This window comes from Pseudophryne corroboree, chromosome 11 (genome assembly GCF_028390025.1).
Source record: "Pseudophryne corroboree isolate aPseCor3 chromosome 11, aPseCor3.hap2, whole genome shotgun sequence".
Lineage (NCBI taxonomy): Eukaryota > Metazoa > Chordata > Amphibia > Anura > Myobatrachidae > Pseudophryne > Pseudophryne corroboree.
In genome coordinates this window covers 29,469,406-29,488,710 of record NC_086454.1, presented here as the reverse complement: position 1 = coordinate 29,488,710, position 19,305 = coordinate 29,469,406, and positions in this window count along the sequence as shown.

Here is a 19,305-nt window from a genome sequence, read left to right as displayed (position 1 = left end):
GGGAGGTGCTGCGGGTGGGGGAGGGGCAGAGGAGTGGGGGATGCAGATGGGGGAGGGGTCCAGAGGCACTGCAGGTGTGGGAGGGGGCAGGTGTGGGGATGTTGTGGATGGGTGAAGGGTTCCGGAGGTGCTGTGGGATGGGAAGGGGCGGGAGTGCCGCTGGTGGGGTAGGGGTCCGCAGGCGCCATGGGTAGGGGAGGGGCAGGTACGGGTGTTGCAGCAGATGGGGAAGGAGGTCTGGAGGTGCTGCAGGTGGTGGAGGGGCAGGTGCGGGGGTGCCATTGGTGGGGGAGAGGTGGGTGAGGGGGGGACCGCGGATGGAGGAGGGTGTCTGCAGATGCTGCGGGTGGAGGGGGGCAGGTGTGGGGGGAGACATATAAGGGGGGTGAATGGTGGAGGGGGCCTGGAGGTGCTGGGGGTGGTGAAGGGGCGGAGGAGTGGGAGCCGCGGGTGGTGTAGGGGGTCTGGAGGCACAGCATGTGGGGGAGGGGTGGAGTGCCGCATGTGGTGGAGGGGAAGGTGCGGAGGTGTGGTGCATTGGGGAGAGGTCTGGAGGTGCTGCGGGTACTGTACATGCCAAAAAGGTAGTTGGAAGGTATGCAGTAACAGGGCCAGGACAGGGGTGACAGGGTCAGAACAGGGTTGACGGGGCCAGGACAGGGGTGACGGGGCCAGGCCAGGGGTGACGGGGCCAGGCCAGGGGTGACGGGGCCAGGACAGGGGCGACGGGGCCAGGACAGGGGCGACGGGGCCAGGACAGAAATGGCAGGGACAGGATAGGGGTGACAGGGCCAGGGTAGGGGCGGCAGGACCAGGACAGGGGTGACAGGGCCAGTATAGGGTTGACAGGGCAAGCACAGGGGTGACAGGGCCAGGATAGGGGTAACAGGGCCAGCATAAGGGTGACAGGGCCAGGATAAGGGTGAAAGGGACAGGATAAGGGTGAAAGGGCCAGGATAAGGGTGGCAGGACAAGGCCAGGGGTGACAGGGACATGACAGAACACAGGGCACGGGAGAGATTGGTATTAGGGACAAAACAGTGGTGACAGACAGATGTGTCTTACCGGAGTCACTGCTGCTGGCTGCTGCTGTTCCACTCCAACCTGTTGGGATCTGCTGCTGGTGGAGACTTGGCATGGCTGATTCTCTTAGGCTGAAGTCCTGCTTCCTCTGCCTGTCCGCATCCCTCCCCCCCTCCTCAGTCACACACCGCAGACCTCGCGCAGCTGCCGGGCACTGTGGTAAGGTGAGACTGGGAGTGACTGGTTAGCCCCCAGGAGATGCTGCGGCTGGAGGGAGGAGGGGGTCATAGCATGCACGTGGCGTGGACCTCGCGGCTGCTGGGCACTGTGGTAAGGGGAGACTGGGAGTGACTGGTTAGCTCCCAGGAGACGCTGCGGCTGGAGGGAGGAGGGGGTCAGAGCCTGCAAGCAGCTCGGACTTCTGCAGCGCTACCCGCCGGCTAAAGTGTGTGAAGGAGCTGGGCGCACCTCACTGCGGGTGGCAGCGCTGCAGCTAGCGGTGGGGTTGCCGGGGCTGGAGATAACAGAGGCAGTACGGAAAGTGCACAGTGGCTGGTGACCCACAAAACTGCAGCTAAGAAGCGTGGAGTGTGGCAGAAAGTGACGCTCCTCCACACCAGAGAGACCCTGCTGAGTATGCTGATGTGGGGGGTCAAGCACACAGTGAGCCGGTGCCCGTCTGCCTGTACGGCATACCCCCTCACACACCCCCATACCTCCCAAATGTCCCGATTTTCACGGGACAGTCCCATTTTTTGGGGTCTGTCCCGCTGTCCCACCCGGGGGGCAGTTGGAAAGCTCCTGTACTCGCTGTTCTGCTTAGCAGAGTAGCGGTGAATAGTGGAGACAGAGGGAGAGGGGGCATCAGGGGGTACGGATTAAGGGGGGGTTCCAGCAGCAGAGCCGGATTAAGGGGGGGGGGAAGGCGGTACGTACTGTTGGCCCCACAGTTTTAGGGGTCTCCCCGGCTCGAGTAGCTCTGTCCCAGCTCAGAAGCTCCCCCCCCCCTGTCCTGCCAGTAACAGCAGCAGCAATGTGCTACAGTCAGCACACGCTGCTGCGTATTGGCAGGTCTGTGGTGTTGCAGGGAGGCAGCAGTCTCCCTGCTTTCTTCTGCCTGTGCGGGTGTGTAGGGGGGAGCGACCACCTCCTCTGGATTTAGCCCTAGCTGAGGGGCCAAAATTCCATAAAAAAAAAAAAAAAAAAAAAAAAATCCCGGAATTTGCATAAGGGGGCGTGGCCTCGGGGGCGCGATTAGGCCACGCCCCCAACCCCATAGCAGGCACAGCAATGATATAGGGCTACCCTGTCTCAAGTGCCCTGGGCCCCCCGGACTCATAATCAGCCCCTGGGGGCATGTCAGCAGCTCACAGAGTGCTGGGCATGCCCCCTCACTGACGAAAACGGGGGCCCTCCCGTGAAGCCACGCCCTCTTTTCGCCGTGTGTGTTTGTGTGTCCCTCCTGCCTGAAGAATGCTCCTGAAGAAAGCTGGGAGGTATGCATCCCTGCCTGTGCTATGCCCATACTATCTGCTTCTGCTCCTAGTCTCCTATAGATTTGGCCAGATCTGTGACTCATTTGACTAACTCCGCCCAGTTTTGTGACACCGCCCAGCATTAGCAAATGAATCACAAAGTCACAGATCTGGGCTATTATATAGGAGATATATACATATACACACACATACATACATACATACATACATACATACACATACACCCATATATACAGTATATATATATTTTTAAGTTCTATAGTTTGTACTGTTAGTGCAATTTACCCAAGTGCATTTTCTTCTCTTCAGGTACACATATAAAAGTGGTCTCACTCCATGTTGCACCAGTTTTCATTTCTGCCACTGTTGTGTGGCAATGTTTCATAGATGCAGTGGTGCAAGTAGAAATATTTTCTTAGTGGTACTGAGTGTCGAAAAATGGGCGTGACCATGTGTTGTGAGGGGAGTGGCCACATACTGCTAGTGGGAGTGGCTACACAACACGCGCGGCATGGCCACATGACACAGACCCTTTTTTTTTGGGGAATCTGGAGGCAAGGATAAAAATATATAGTAATGCCTCCAGTATAATAGAAATATATAGTGATAACTCCAGTATAATAGACATATATATATAGTAATGCCCCCGATTTAATAACAATATATAGTAATGCCTCCATTATAACAGGAAAATACAGCCACTGTCGCACTCCCAGTAACCCTGACAAAGTGGGAGGGGCCATCATGCTGCCAAGAACCATGGTCTTGTTGCTTTGTGGCACATTATAATTGTGGTGATTACAAAGTGTGTGGCAGGTGGTACTGCGTACCCGCTGCCAAATTCTGAAGGGTACTCCATACCCGAGCGTACCCGCATACTTGCACTGCTGCATAGATGTGCTATAATCTGCTGTCTATTTGTGCCGCTGCTCTGTCGCTTAGTAACCAGTCAACTCATTGCAGCCTTTGGCCTAAACTGGATAAAAACAATATTTTGAGCTGTGATGTGGTCAAAATTGACAGCTAATTAGGGGAAATTAATTTTATTGAGGTTAATAATAGTCTAGGAACAAAAAAAGGCCCAAAATATAGGCCTAAAATATGTGGTTTTAGCTTTTTTGGGCAATTTTTGGAAAAAATTCAAAACCAAAACGAAATCCAAAACCAAAACCAGATGACGAATCAGTATCAAAACCAGCAAAAATGGTCCGGCGCACATCTCTAATGTGAATAAATCATCACAACCCAACAGCCCACAATAAATCCCATATAATATACTATCAAAATAACTTAAGTGCTACGTTGTGTAAATTATTATTGATAGCGCAGCCTACTGTCACAGTCTGTAACAGAATCACCATTCATGAGACGTGTTACTTTGTGTGTGACTGTGTATACAAAATTGATAAATTCAGCTTCCAGAATAAACTTTATATTTTCACAATTGTATTACACCGATGGGGACATCCTGATATACAGCTACATAAATTTGGTAAAATTATAACAATTTGTGTAACTGGGTCACATTTTATACTACAATAACGGAATCACCATGCCGTGGTAATGGAATCACCAAGTGCATACCTCCCAACTTGACAGGATCTGGAAGCGGGGCCCCACGCACGGCTCTGCCACGCTTGCCGCCAAAAAGGGGGCGTGTCTACAGAAAACAGGTGTGGCTTCGTAGAAAGGGGCCATGGCCTCGCACAAATTGTACTAATTACAATTTGTCTGCTACCTACTAATGCAACTATTACTCCTTATATTGGCTAAGGTATGTTTTACTAAATATTTAAGGACAAAATTATACAATTTGTAACATATTAACTTGGCTCAATACATGGAATACAGGACTCGTGAATAAAAGTTGACAAACATAGATTCAGATACATAGAAGTGCAATTCAAAAATATCAACTACAAATGGGTACAGTACATTCAAACCAGAACCAAGACTAATCAAACAGTGCATTCATGAAATATAGCCTTTACCGAGCGCTTGGAACTCAGGTGAACAACTAGCTGAAGTACTCGGCGTTGCCCGGGTTTACATTTTCCAGTTATTACGTTATCAATGAGTTGGATGTAACTGTCAACATATTAAAAATAATGATCAGCTTAGTAGCTCTTCCAACACACCCATGAGGTGGCTGCCCAGAGTCATTTTCCTTCAGTTATCAATGTTGCTATGCCAAAACTTTTGGGCACACAACATTTTTTTGTATTCCCACCTCCATTTCTGTCAATTATTACAGTTCATTAAAGTTTTCATCAAAATCCATCCAGTGGCAGGCTGAGAATAGGCTCCCTGTGTCAATGTTCTGCCCAACGTACACCAATGGGATCCAACCCCCTAGTATATCTACTGGGAACCAATGTTACAACTTCATAAAGTTTTTTTTTTTTAAATCCATCCAGTGGAATGTCCATCCTGGGTCAAAGTTCTGCCCGACACATTCCACCATGAGGTCCAACCGACCCCAACTCCCTAGTCTGTCATCTGGGATCCAATGTTACCACTCTGTGAAGTTTTCTTCCAAATCCGTCCAGTGGAAGGCTCAGAGCCGGCTCTCCGGGTCAAAGTTAAGCTCAACGCATTCCAACGTGAGGTCCAACCAGGACCCTAACCCCCCTAAAGCCTGGCCAGGATCCAACTGGATAAAATATCTCTTGTTCAGGATTATTTCAAAAATGGCTCAGCCTATGGTTTATTGCAACCTGTGTAATAATTGACTGAGATCAGTTGTATATATCTAATTCCTGATCAGAAGAGGAGCCTACAGATGTGTCCTTATACATTATTGATGCAGCCGCTCCAAACAGACCCTCTCGGCGTGCCAGGTCCCGCGTGACTCTTCCAGTGCTGGGCATGTTTATCGCTTCTTTTTACCTGAAAAATCCATCTTAGTCGCAATGCGATACCCTAGGATGCACCGGAGACTGATCTGAGTAATGTGATATGCGACACATGTATCTGTGTGTGACTGAGTCTGAACCTGTATACAAACTGCTACGATGCAGTGGCCGTGGCTTTTTTCCATGTCAAGTTCCACTGTGCAATGTGTACAGACTCAGTCGCTCAAAGATATACAACTGTTGCAAACCAAAGTAATCAGCAGAGTATCCTGGTGCATCCTACCTTCACTTTATTTTCTCCCTCTATCAGCTGCCAGAGGGAAGGGTAGCATCAGAGGTTGACGTCACGATCCTAGGCACGGCGATTCCCCAGATACGCCAATCTGTGAACCCTTGCCACGTGACACCGCTACAGGATACCTGAGTACGTGCGTTAATTTCAACACGGTCACTGCCACCAGCCAAAGTACAAATGTTTAGGGTATAACCCTAGGCAAACTTATGGCTTTTACCTGCTCCCAGAATTATTAATATTTTGGTAACACCTCTTTCAGAGAGTTGGGTGGATACACACAGAAAACCAGAGCTAAAATAAGTTATTTAATTTAAGTGAAACACTTCAAAGCTTATGGTACAGAAAAGAAAGTTACAAGATATAATGATAAAAAGTCAAAATCAAGTACGTAAAGACAGTTTCAAGAAAAATAATAATAGGGAGATAAAAACCCACGATCTTAACACATGCAGAGTCGAACGATGGGATGAAGTGAAGCCTCTTCAGATATTCGGGACATTACAGAGCCAGGATGCTTCTCCTGACTCGCCTCTTTGATAATGCACACCTTGCAGTCTGCGTTTCTTCTATTTAAAACTCAGGTTGCCCGTTCAGCCCCCTCCCTCTGGAGAGTTTGTTTTAAACTCTTTCAAAGCCAGAGAAGGTATTGAGTGTCAGCTCATACTAAGCTTCCCAGCCACTCGCTCAGGGGCGAATGGCCTTATCTTCTAATAGCCTTTGAAGCTCTGGCTATGGTTCTTGTGTAAACACAACTGTGACATGGGGTCTCTTGGTCATATACACAGTGGCTGGGTAATTACTTTTCCCATTCCTTTGGAAGCTGGGCAATCAGATTTATCAATCATACTAAGACACTGTTATAGCTAGCTGAAGGAAGTTTTTATCACCTTGCCTAGCCAGCATGTCTTTCTGGTTTCTCTGGTGACCCCCTGGGGTCAGTAAACAACCTGTTGGGAGATACACAAGCCAGTTGAGAAAACACATTTCAGGCCTGACCTGCGTGTACATTAAGATCTCAGTTCTGATTCTGGGTAATTAAACTAGCTCTGGTCAATAGGAATTTCACACCTGCATAGCCAGCGTGTCGCTGAGTTCTGTGGCTATAATGAAATGCCAGCAGATCAATCAAGCTTCAACCATTTGACATGCAAAGACAGTTATCACACACTGGTACATTGATACATCGATCAGAATATTGATATCACATACATTGATTTTAACAGGCCTTTTTCTACTTGAAATAGCCTGGATCATGACACCTCCCCCTTTAAGATCAGCATGGGAGAAGTGGCACCTCAGGCCTGTACTATTCTTCCATTTGTCCTGAGAAGACATTTACAACACATACAATACAATAGATCACATACAGTACTTAATATAATTTTTATGGATACAGAGAGGAAGGGGTTACAATATGCTTCACTGAAGCCTTCTCTGCTTGACTTATCGCAGCTTGGCTACCTTGACACATAGCAGAGTTCCTGCTGGGAAGGGCAGTTAGAATGACCTTTTCACAAAGGATTTATACATAACCACACAAAGGGATTTACAGAGATTGATCAATACAATAGTAATTGCAGTTATGCACATTCTGGCATCAGAATGGCGGATGACATCATCCTGGCGTGCAACACAGCTTCCCGGTCATGTGGCCCCGGTACCAGCGATGGACAGCGGCTGCACTTTTCTCCCGTTCTGGTGGGGTTATAAGGTAATATCTACTGGATATTGTTCAGTTGTATACTTCCTGAAGAAAGAAAGTGGTCCCCGAAACGTTGAAGTAAAAAGTTTTCTTAAAGAAAATCCTGCAGTGCCGTGCATGTTTTCTGTAGCAGCAGTTAGCCTTTGGATTATATAATAAACATGCCTGACATGGATGTGGAACTGCAGGGTGTGGAATCCTTGTATTCGGTTTGATCAAGTCTGAGCAGCAGCAGGCATGATTACAGGCACCTGTCAGCCTGCTGTTAAAATGGTTTCAGGCACAAAAGACAGTGCTCCTGAAGGTGAAGTAGTCGCCCAGACGATAGGCCAGGGAGATGTCTACTGTTAAGGGTCCTGGAACAATGGTCTCTGGAGAATTTACACTTTGTATGCTGTGAACTATTCTGTAACCTGTGACTTACTGGTAACTGCTTATGTTTAGTGGTGAATTGCCTACCTGTGGAAAAATAAACCCGCAGTGTGGAACTTTTACCTGGGTGTATGTGATCCTTGTTACAATACATACACATTATATATGTTCCTGGTGAGAGTCTTGACAAAGGTCCTGCGCTATAGGACCGGAATTTCAACCGCCTTCACATTTTACATGTAACCTCTGTGCAATATATTTGGTGGTATATGTAATAAACATTTTTGAACTTTTAACCTGGATCCAGTGGAGAATGCCTCCACTCTCTACATAGTATTTTATATGTACATTGAATCATATGTTGCATATGGAGGATGCACCCTGTGAGCTGAGGAGGAGTGCTGGTGTTCTCCTGTATATAGTGTACTGTATATAAACTGTATATATAAGTAATGGCTGTTGAACAGAGGGAGTTACACACAGGACAGTGATTCAGTTGGTCTTTTTTCACCAGTTGGACCTTTTTATGACATTTATATATGGTTATTATCCCAGGAAGATCAAGCCGGCTTATTAAAGCACACTTGTGGTTTCAACCTTTTCTGAGATAGCAGATCTTCATTGAGAGTATATGTAACTGAGCATTTTGAACCATCCCCCTGATAAAGTCCAGTGGGGATGAAACGCGTTGGGTTGTTCTCGGATTAATTGTGTAATTACCTGTTACATCCGTAAGGGTGAGGTAATAGCCTCACATCGCACCCTTTTGAAATAGGACAGGTTAAAATATAAGAAAGTATGTAAATTGACATTTATTATCTGAATCATGTTTAAAAAATATATATTTTAGTACCTTTGTTTTTATACCAGGAATACATTTTCCGGTATCTAAGGTGATATTATTCTCCTGATTATTTTAATATATCGTGTAACATTGAGTGACCATTTGCAAAAGATATACCATCAATCAATAATACTGTCATTATAATGTAAATAATATATTAGCGCATCTAAGGTATCTGTTTATATATATATATATATCAGTGGCGTAACTAGAAATTTTTCTCCCCCAAGCCAAAAAATTCTTCGGCGCCCCCCCCCCCCCCTTCATGCTCCATAATTGGGAGCAAGAAAGGGATAAATATGCGCGCGCGGCAAAAAAGGGCGTGGTTTTGTTGGAATGGGCGTGGTTTCGCATAAAGGGGCGTGGCATTGCAGGAAAAGACTACCTTAAACCCCAGTTTTGCAACCTGCACGCCCATACATTGGCCACCACAGGAAAGAAAAATAATCCTGATTCATGCCCCTTACATTATTTGTAATTTTTCCTCCTTATAGTAATGCCCAGTATACATTATGCCACATACTGCAATGGCCCTTAGACATTATGCCGCACACAATAATGCACATGACACAATATGCACACACTGTAATGCCCCCGACACATTATGCCACACACCGTAATGCCTGTGACACATTATGCCACACACCGTAATGCCTGTGACACATTATGACAGGAATCGCAATGCCCGTTATACATTATGCTACACACTGCAATGCCCCTGATACATTATAGCACATACAATGTCTGTGACACATTATGACACACACCGCAATGTCCGTGATACATTATGCCACACACTGCAATGCCCGATACATTATAGCACATACAAAGCCTGTGACACATTATGCCACACACTGCAATGACCTTGAGACATTATACCACAATGCCCGTGATATAGTATACCATACACCGTAATGCCTGTGACACATACCGCAATGCCCTGCCCGTTATACCCTATGCCACACACCGCAATGCCCGTTATGTATTATACCACACTGCAATGACCCTGAGACATTATACCACATACCGTAATGCCTGACACATTACGACATACACCGCAATGTCCGTGATACATTATGCCACACACTGCAATGACCCTGAGACATTATACCACATATCACAATGCCCGTGATATAGTATACCATACACCGTAATGCCTGTGACACATTATGACACACACCGCAATGTCCGTGATACATTATGCCACACACCGTAATGCCCATTACACATTAAGTCCTACAGTAAGGCTTCTAATTACTTTTCAATTACCTGCTCGTTGTCAGGGGTTTCATGCACTGGGTGTCATGCTCGTTGCCAGGGGTTTCATGCTCTTGGTTCCATGCACGGTGCCAGGGGTTTTCATGCTCAGGGTGTCATGCTCGTTGCCAGGGGTTTCATGCACTGGGTGTCATGCTCGTTGCCAGGTGTTTCATGCACTGGGTGTCATGCTCGTTGCTAGGAGGTAGTCCTTGTTGCTAGGGCTGTGCTCCCAGTGCCACATATGTCCCCAGTGCCAGATATTCCCCCACGGTGCCAGGTACTCACATGCCCTAGTGCCAAATATAGCCCCCCCCCATGTGCCAGGTACACATATACCCCCCCAGTGCCACATATGCCCCCAGTGCCAGATATTCCCCCCCAGTGCCACATATGCCCCCAGTGCCAGATATGCCCCCAGTGCCATATATTCCCCCCCCAGTGCCAAATATGCCCCCAGTGCCAGATATTCCCCCCCAGTGCCATATATGCCCCCAGTGCCAGATATTCCCCCCTGCCATATATGCCCCCAGTGCCAGATATTCCCCCCCAGTGCCATATATGCCCCCAGTGCCAGATATTCCCCCCCAGTGCCATATATGCCCCCAGTGCCAGATATTCCCCCCCCAGTGCCATATATGCCCTAGTGCCAGATATCCCCCCCCAGTGCCAGATATTCCCCCCAGTGCCATATATGCCCCAGTGCCAGATATTCCCCCAGTGCCATATATGCCCCCAGTGCCAGATATTTCTTCCCCCACCTCCCGCCCCCCCCCCCCCCCCCCCCCGCCGCCGCCGCTTTTTGGAGGGACACGGAGGGCACAGCTCGCCTCTCCAGTGTCCCTCCTGCTGCATCATCTCCGGCGGCCGCGGGTCTAATAGGGGGAAGTGCCGGTTCGTGAGCCAATTAGAGCTCACGGACGGCACTTCCCCCTATTAGACCCGCAGCCGCCGGAGATGATGCAGGAGGGACACAGGGAGGCGCGCTGTGCCCTCCGTGTCCCTCCAACAAGCGGTGGAGGGAAGGAGACCGCAGACTGACATGCAGACGCTCGTCCGCATGTCAGTCTGCTGTAAATCAGTGGCGCCCCCGCAGCCCCTCGCCCCCAAGCCACCGCGAGGGCTGCGGGGGCAGTAGTTACGCCACTGATATATATATATATATATATATACATATACATATACACACACAGTTGTGCTCACAAGTTTGCATACCCTAGCAGAATTTGTGATTTTCTGGCCATTTGTCAGAGAATATGAATGATAACTCACAAACTTTTCTTTCACTCATGGTTAGTTGTTGGGTGAAGCCATTTATTGTCAAACAACTGTGTTTACTCTTTCTAAATCATAATGACAACAGAAACTACCCAAATGACCCTGATCAAAAGTTTACATACCCTGGAGATTTTGGCCTGATAACATGCATACAAGTTGACACAAACGGGTTTGAATGGCTACTAAAGGTAACCATCCTCACCTGTGATCTGTTTGCTTGTAATCAGTGTGTGTGTATAAAAGGTCAGTGAGTTTCTGGACTCCTGAAAGACCCTTGCATCTTTCATCCAGTGCTGCACTGACGTGTCTGGATTCTGAGTCATGGGGAAAGCAAAAGAAATGTCAAAGGATCTGCAGGAAAATGTAATTGAACTTCATAAAACAGGAAAGGGATGTAAAAAGATATCCAAGCAATTGAGAATGCCAATCAGCAGTGTTCAAACTCTAATTAAGAAGTGGAAAATGAGGGATTCTGTGGAAACCAAATCACGGTCAGGTAGAACAACAAAAATTTCAGCCACAACTGCCAGGAAAATTATTCGGGATGCAAAGAAAAATCCACAAATAACTTCAGCTGAAATACAGGACTCTCTGAAAAAAAGTGGTGTGGTTGTTTCAAGATGCACAATAAGGAGGCATTTGAAGAAAAATGGGTTGCATGGTCGAGTCGCCAGAAGAAAGCCATTACTACGCAAATGCCACAAAGCATCCGGCTTACAATACTCCAACAGCACAGAGACAAGCCTCAAAACTTCTGGAACAAAGTCATTTGGAGTGATGAGACCAAAATTGAACTTTTTGGCCACAACCATAAACGTTACATTTGGAGAGGAGTCAACAAGGCCTATGATGAAAGGTACACCATTCCTACTGTGAAACACGGAGGTGGATCGCTGATGTTTTGGGGATGTGTGAGCTACAAAGGCACTGGAAACTTGGTCAAAATTGATGGCAAGATGAATGCAGCATGTTATCAGAAAATACTGGAGGAAAATTTATACTCATGAGCCGGAAGCTGCGCATGGGACGTACTTGGACGTTCCAACATGACAATGATCCAAAACACAAGGCCAAGTCGACCTGTCATTGGCTACGGCAGAATAAAATGAAGGTTCTGGAGTGGCCATCTCAGTCTCCTGACCTCAATATCATTGAGCCACTCTGGGGAGATCTCAAACGTCCAGTTCATGCAAGACAGCCCAAGAATTTACAGGAACTGGAGGCATTTTGCCAAGAAGAATGGGCAGCTTTACCATCTGAGAAAATAAAGAGCCTCATCCACAACTACCACAAAAGACTTCAAGCTGTCATTGATGTTAAAGGGGGCAATACACGGTATTAGGAACTGGGGTATGTAAACTTTTGATTAGGGTAATTTGGGTAGTTTCTGTTGTCATTATGATTTAAAAAGAGTAAACTCAGTTGTTTGACAATAAATGGCTTCACCTAACCACTAACCATGAGTGAAAGAAAAGTTTGTGAGTTATCATTCATATTCTCTGACAAATGGCCAGAAAATCACAAATTCTGCTAGGGTATGTAAACTTATGAGCACAACTGTATATACACATATACTGTACATACACATACACATACACACAGTCGTAGCATGTCGCCCATGGCCAATATGTTGCATACAGAGACACCTCACAGACCCAGAGACAAATCAGCCACATGTATTTTCTCCTTTGGATGAGCGTGCTGTAGAGAAGGGAGAGGAGGATATGAATAGAACACATTTCCTCCTATAGAGGGCCGGCTGCAGCCACAATACCAGCACGGGTTATGTCAGATCTACAGGGCAACGTCTAATTATTGGCTTTACTAATGTGAAGCAGAACTTTGTCACTGCTAAGCTTTCCCCTTACACTCTTCATCTCTCCCCATCTGTGAGACATGCAGAGCCGCAAGGATGAGCGGAAGCCTCCATATGACGTTCAGTCCTGGCACAGGGTCTAATTATAATTCCCAGAATCCTAAATTGAAGACATACTTCTCAGTGTCACTCTCTGCAGGCTCCTCAGTGACCTTGAACAGCCCATGTACCATCTGCAGGAAGAAGAGTTCTCTCGCCCCATCAGCAGTGGTTCCTCAGATTCCTCTACAACAGGTGTGTAAGAAACTATATTCTCCCTGGTGTCACCTGTGTCCCTGGCGGGGACTACACCTTGTAGACTGTAGGCGGCACAGAGCTCAATTATACTTCTACAGGATTTTATTCCATTTGCTAATTATCTGCAGACTTTTAATTTACTCAGACTTTCAGAGATTTTGTTTTAAAGATTGTTGTAATGAAATTTCCTAAAAAAAACCTTTCAAATACTTGGAAATATTTAGGGGCAGATTTAACAATGAGTGATGTTCTTGTTATCACAAATATTTCTTCATGTATGATGAGATGTGCCCAGCGCGGCCGCCGTCCGAACGCCTGCTTTCATAGCGATCGTTATAAGTGCGCACGCGCATCAGGTGACCCGTCTGAAGACGGCATTACCTGTATACACAAGTCTGCTCGGCCACCCGATTGCACAGACATGCCCCCTTTGCACTCTGCCCGCTCCTGCCGGCGCACGTGGGGATGCGCATAACATGCGTCAGACTCTGCATATTATACTAAATGCTTGCGTGCAGCACCAGAGCACACGCAGTGCGACACAGACTTGCGTTCAACTCTTATCAGTCCCGGATTTTCCCTTTAATGATGGGATCATTTTATACATTAGTTACCTAAAAAGTTGCAATGTTTTTGCTAGAAGTTGTTTCATTTAAACAACTTTTTTTTTTTTGCAATGTTACAGCGTACATGGGAATTCTGTATTGTGGGGTATTGCAGATGTCGGGGCTTCCTGTGAGTAACAGAATTATTATTAGTTGCTGACACGTACAGTGCCGTGCTGAGACGCAGGGATCGGCTTTTATTGTGGATCGTCACCAAGTGCAACACAAAATCGATTTAATCAATTTAGTTATTTAAAATTACAAGGTAAAAATATATACAAATCAGTCTTTGATGTAGCTCTCCCCATCATAGGACAGAAGGAAAGAGTCTGATGCAGCCTCAGCTCTGGGTAACATTAACAGGACAAACCCTCTTTAATACAGGACACTTTTGTATTTGTATATTTTGTTATAAGTTGGTTTAGTGCAATAAATGCAAGCAGTACAGTAGGTATCATACTGTATGAGTCCATTAGAAGAGCAGGATAAGCCCCAATCTCCGGAAACTGTTTTGCATGGCTTGAAAAACAGCAAACAGATCCATATTGTCACGATCCGGGTATCTGGACGCCATTACTTACCCTTCAGATGCCTCCTGAGGCTGGCTCAGCATTCCAGGACCGGATCCCATCCGTTACACTGATGTCCACATTCCTGCCTCCTCTCCTGTCACTCTGAGACGCGGTCACCGCGGCGCCATGTAACATCTGGAATGGCGTTCCCCGCGGCCTCCACCGCTGTCCCTGAGTTCCTGCATGCAGAGTGTCAGAGTGGCGATTACGTCAGCCGCGGCCTCCGCTGTGCCCGCGTGGTTTAGATGTGCAATCATCAGTCTGGCGTCTCCTGTCTCCTGTGGCCGGCTCCGCCATTGCTGTTTCAATTCTCACATGGATTACAAACCAAACTTCCCTCCAAGTGTCTGCATGGGCGCAGCCATCTTGGATTTTGTCATCTGATCATTTCCACCAATCTGCTGTCTGTATTGTTAATCTGCATAATTGCCTAGCCAACCCCTTCCTTGCTGCAGGTATAAATATGCTGTGCCTGAGCAAGGAAGGCGTCAGTGCTTTGGTTGTCTAACCTAGTTCCAGTTTGTCTCTCTCCTGTGGTTGTCTTCCAGGTTCCAGCTCCTGTCTCCAGACTTCTGCTATAGAGACCCGCACCAGCATTCCATCTGCGGTGTAGCCTGACTCTCCGATCCATTCTGGACTCACCTGTTTCCAGCTACAACAATCACCTGCTTCCAGCCCAGCTTCCAGCAGTGTACAGCTTCTCTTAAAGGGCCGGTGTCCTTTCTGCAGTTTACCACTCTCCACCGGTATTATTATTTCACCGCTCTCAAACAATCACCTGCTTCCAGCCCAGCTTCCAGCAGTGTATAGCTTCTCTTAAAGGGCCGGTGTCCTTTTCTGCAGTTAACCACTCTCCACCGGAATTATTATTTCACCGCTCTCAAACTCCAAACTTCATTATTATTTAATCGCTCTCAAGTTCGTTTATTATTTAACTGGTTCCAGCCAGTATCCACTCCGTACCAACAACAGTCTGGTTCCAGCCAGTATCCACAGCAGCCGTTTTACCTTCAGCAGCCCAGCCTTTCCTGGAACATCAGCTGGTACGATCCTGGGTTCTCTCCATTGCTACAGTCAGGCCTGGTAAGGACTTTCCAACTATAAGATTATAAGAACTGTCTCACACTACCAGTGCCTGTGGCCCTTGCCACCCTGTAGTACCCAGGAATTGTATTTATCCTCTGTTGACTTTTATGTTTCCTTTTACTGCTGCTGTGTTACGGAGTTTGTCATAATAAACATCATTGACTTTTATCCTGGTTGTCGTGGTCACGCCTTCGGGCAGTTATTCTACATGTTACTTACATGTCTAGGGGTCTGATCCAACCTCCCAGGTTCCGTTACATCTCAGCCCCTACAACTGAGGCTGCCTCCCGTCAGCTCAGGCCCTCAGTTGTGACACATATGGCACAGTCTGTATCCCTTTATCTTCATGACATTATCCTGTCCACACAGAAAAAAAAAAGAAAATGCAGGTGCACACTCTAAGTACTAAACACTGCTATATACTGTGGGGTGGATGACTGCGCTTACTGTTTCAACAATAGGATAGGTGCGGCTATACCTGGAGCTGTCCAACCTCCTGTGATACGTCAAAGTTGTGGGATGGTAAGCGCAATTCAGTGGGAATCGGGGAAAGGGCGGGAAGGGGTGAGGGTAGGGGAGGGTAAGTGGTGTACGTTATGTCCTGTCTAAATGCTTATGTTTTAAGTGGGATATAAATTATGATGGGTCAAAAGGATTAAAGGATATGTGTCTTTATTAAAAGAAACTCAGATCCCTGACAAAGGCACTCTGAGTGCCGAAACGCGTTAGTCCACTTGCCATACACAACAGCCACTCTAGCAGAATGCAAACTCCCCCTCTCCGGCCGTAGAGGGAGAAAAAAACCATAGCTGACATGGATAACAAGAAGTTGAGGACCACGTGACACGTGACCCAGAACCCGGAAGCTGGGGAAGGGAACCCGGCATCAGCAGGGACAAGACTAAACACTGCTAATCAGAATCATTATAATAAATTCTGCAATTTAACATAGAGAAAATTTGAAGTGCTTAGCATAATTTTGGCCAAAAATATTGGCCCACCTACCAGGACCAGATGACCTCATCAGGTGGGTCCCTAACATTCCGAAGGTTCAACTACAGAGCATGGGACTCCCCAGGCCAGCACAACCCAGCATGATAAAATGACGTTTTCCCCAATTGTGCTTCTAACCAGCAACAAACACCGCAGATACAGAAGTGTCCACATACATCTTTGCTATATCCCGCCATGTATGGCACGGTTTTGCAAGCCATGCCTTGTGATTTTTCTTTATTTGCTTCTTTAATACGTTACTTTATACATATTCTATTATCGCAAACAAAAATTTTAAAATCCGTCCACTCGCTACTCGCGAAAAACAGCTTAGCCATGTTCTGCATGTTGTGCCAAATTGAGCACAATATATACCCTATTATTTCCTTTAGCCTGCCGTCATCTTATTTCATGGATGAAATAGTGTAAAAGGAGGTGCGTGACATCACAAGACAGCAGTTGCAGGACTGCACAGCCGTACATGTCCTCCAGAGATATCTTCAGTTACTCATCAACTCTGCAAGCCGAGGGCTAAGTGCTTATATACACAGCAGAATATAAGTGTGATGTATGAGGCTCTATCAGTGTCTGGCAGAATATAGCACTGAGCCCTTCAGAATAAATCTAATGAGTGGGGCAGCCGTTAGCCCTGGAGGAAGGAACCTGCGGCTCTACAACATGCCATGCTGGTCACAGTGACCTCGGAAGGGTCTTCAGGAGACGGTTTTAGAAGTGAATTTGCTGCAGCAGCGATTTCCTCTGATACATCTGTGGAATAGTTCTCACTGGTGTTGGGAAAGGGGAGAAGCTTTTAGTTCTGCACTTAATGCATGTGAAAAACAAGTGGAGCAGAGTTACAGGGAAGCCAGTGCTTACCGCAAAATGCTTTAGTTTTGCAATGGCGCACTGATGACCCCCCCCTCCCCCACCAAGTACATGAGGATGGGGTCGTCGCAAATCGGGAACTGGCCTGGCTGAGCTGAGGGGTCCTATTTATCATTAAATGGGTGTTTTCAGGGGGTAACTGCAAATTATTTATTATTTATTAACAGTTTCTTATATAGCTTACTATCTATAGGATATTTAGTATCACACAAATGTATTACTGAGGGACCTGTGATCTCTTCGTTCCCACAGCAGCGGCAACCCCCATAGGTTTCTATGGGGATGCGATGCTGCCAGATTCCATTCACATTCCGGAGATTGGCCCCCACAGCCAACGCCATCTGGAGATGGCGGTAGACCATTGTAGCCTATAGGCTACACTTCGCATAATTAGCCGGCAGAGGGCTCCCCAGGAACACCCCCTGACAATGGCCTGTCCTTGCGGTTGCTCCTTGATACATGCTGCCGGTATAACCGCGAATTGTTTTGAGATTGTGTGTGCTAATATGGCGTCCAGATCACAATGCAAATGCAATTGTTGATTAATGGACCACGGACTGCCCACTTCAGATTTACATTTTCTGGTTTTCACCTAATATGGTGCAAAACAGAAAAAAGGGGAATGCTCTGCGCTCCAAAGTCTAAAAATATATCTTACTGTTTTATTTTATGATAAAATATATGACTCCATTGACTCAATGCTCCTTTGCTCATGTATTTATCATAGATAAAAGTTATTGATCTTAAATGTGCTTATTTTAAACCATATCAGTATTAACATCATTAAATGACCACCTGAATTTAAATTGACACACCAGACTTTAATCGAGTAATTAGTTAGGTATAAATGACACAGCCCCCAACAGGAAGGTATTCGTCTTGAGGAAGTCTCCGGTTGCTAGGAGATGAAACGCGTTGACGCCCCCTTCCATAATTGAGTTCGTTTGAATGAACAGTACAGCAGCACGGACCAGCTCTCCATTTTCCATTACTCCCGCACTTCGTTGCTAATCTACACCCCGGCCATCCAGTCTACTTCAGCTTAACCTCTGCAGTGAGGTACGATCACCACGATCATCCATTGCACAGCTGATTTCTGGACACCATCTCCGGGAGCCGGACACCTACAGACCCCTGCTGTAAGGCTGAGACAGCGCCGGCCAATTGCAGGTACACTGCCGCATACCGCTGCCGCCAGCCAAACGGATGACGTTCTCCGCTGTGAGGCTTTTTCATTTAACAACATCCCGCTGATGACTGAGGCCTTTACAGCATCGAGTTTTCATTACCAGCGGGTTTGCTCTACAATCATTTTCAGAGGCAACAAATACATCATTTCTACTTACCAAGTGCATCTGCACACAGGACCCTGTAGCAATATTCAGGAACCAGCACGGTGGTAACTATTACAGTTTGTATGCCTCAATTAATTTCACAATCAGTGTGGAGCTTTATGATTTAATGCTACACTGGGACGCCAGTGATTTAATTAGTAACCATTCACATTAGAGAGAGCTTTGTCCAAATTTTAATTCAGTACAAATATATGCTGTCTCAACTAGCACATTCTTGAGACAGTGATTACTATTCTCTATTTGTGCATGTAAGAAGTTGCAACTCTTGTTTCCTTTTAACCTGCTTTATATGTATCAATTGCTTTTTTAAGCTGTATGTCTGTTTCATATATATTCTGATATAAAGAAGTTTATTCAAAGTGAGTTGCATTGAGTCAATCATTCTCCCTGCTAGACTGCACTTAATTAAAGTAATTAATTAATTAATTGATTAATTTCAAGTGATTCTTGGAGCGCAGAGCATTCCCCTTTTTTCTGTTTTGCACCATATTCTATTTCAGTCTAACCAACTGTTTTTGCTCAGCGGCTCCATAGTTCACAACTATCTTTTTGAATACTACTATATACAGCGCCA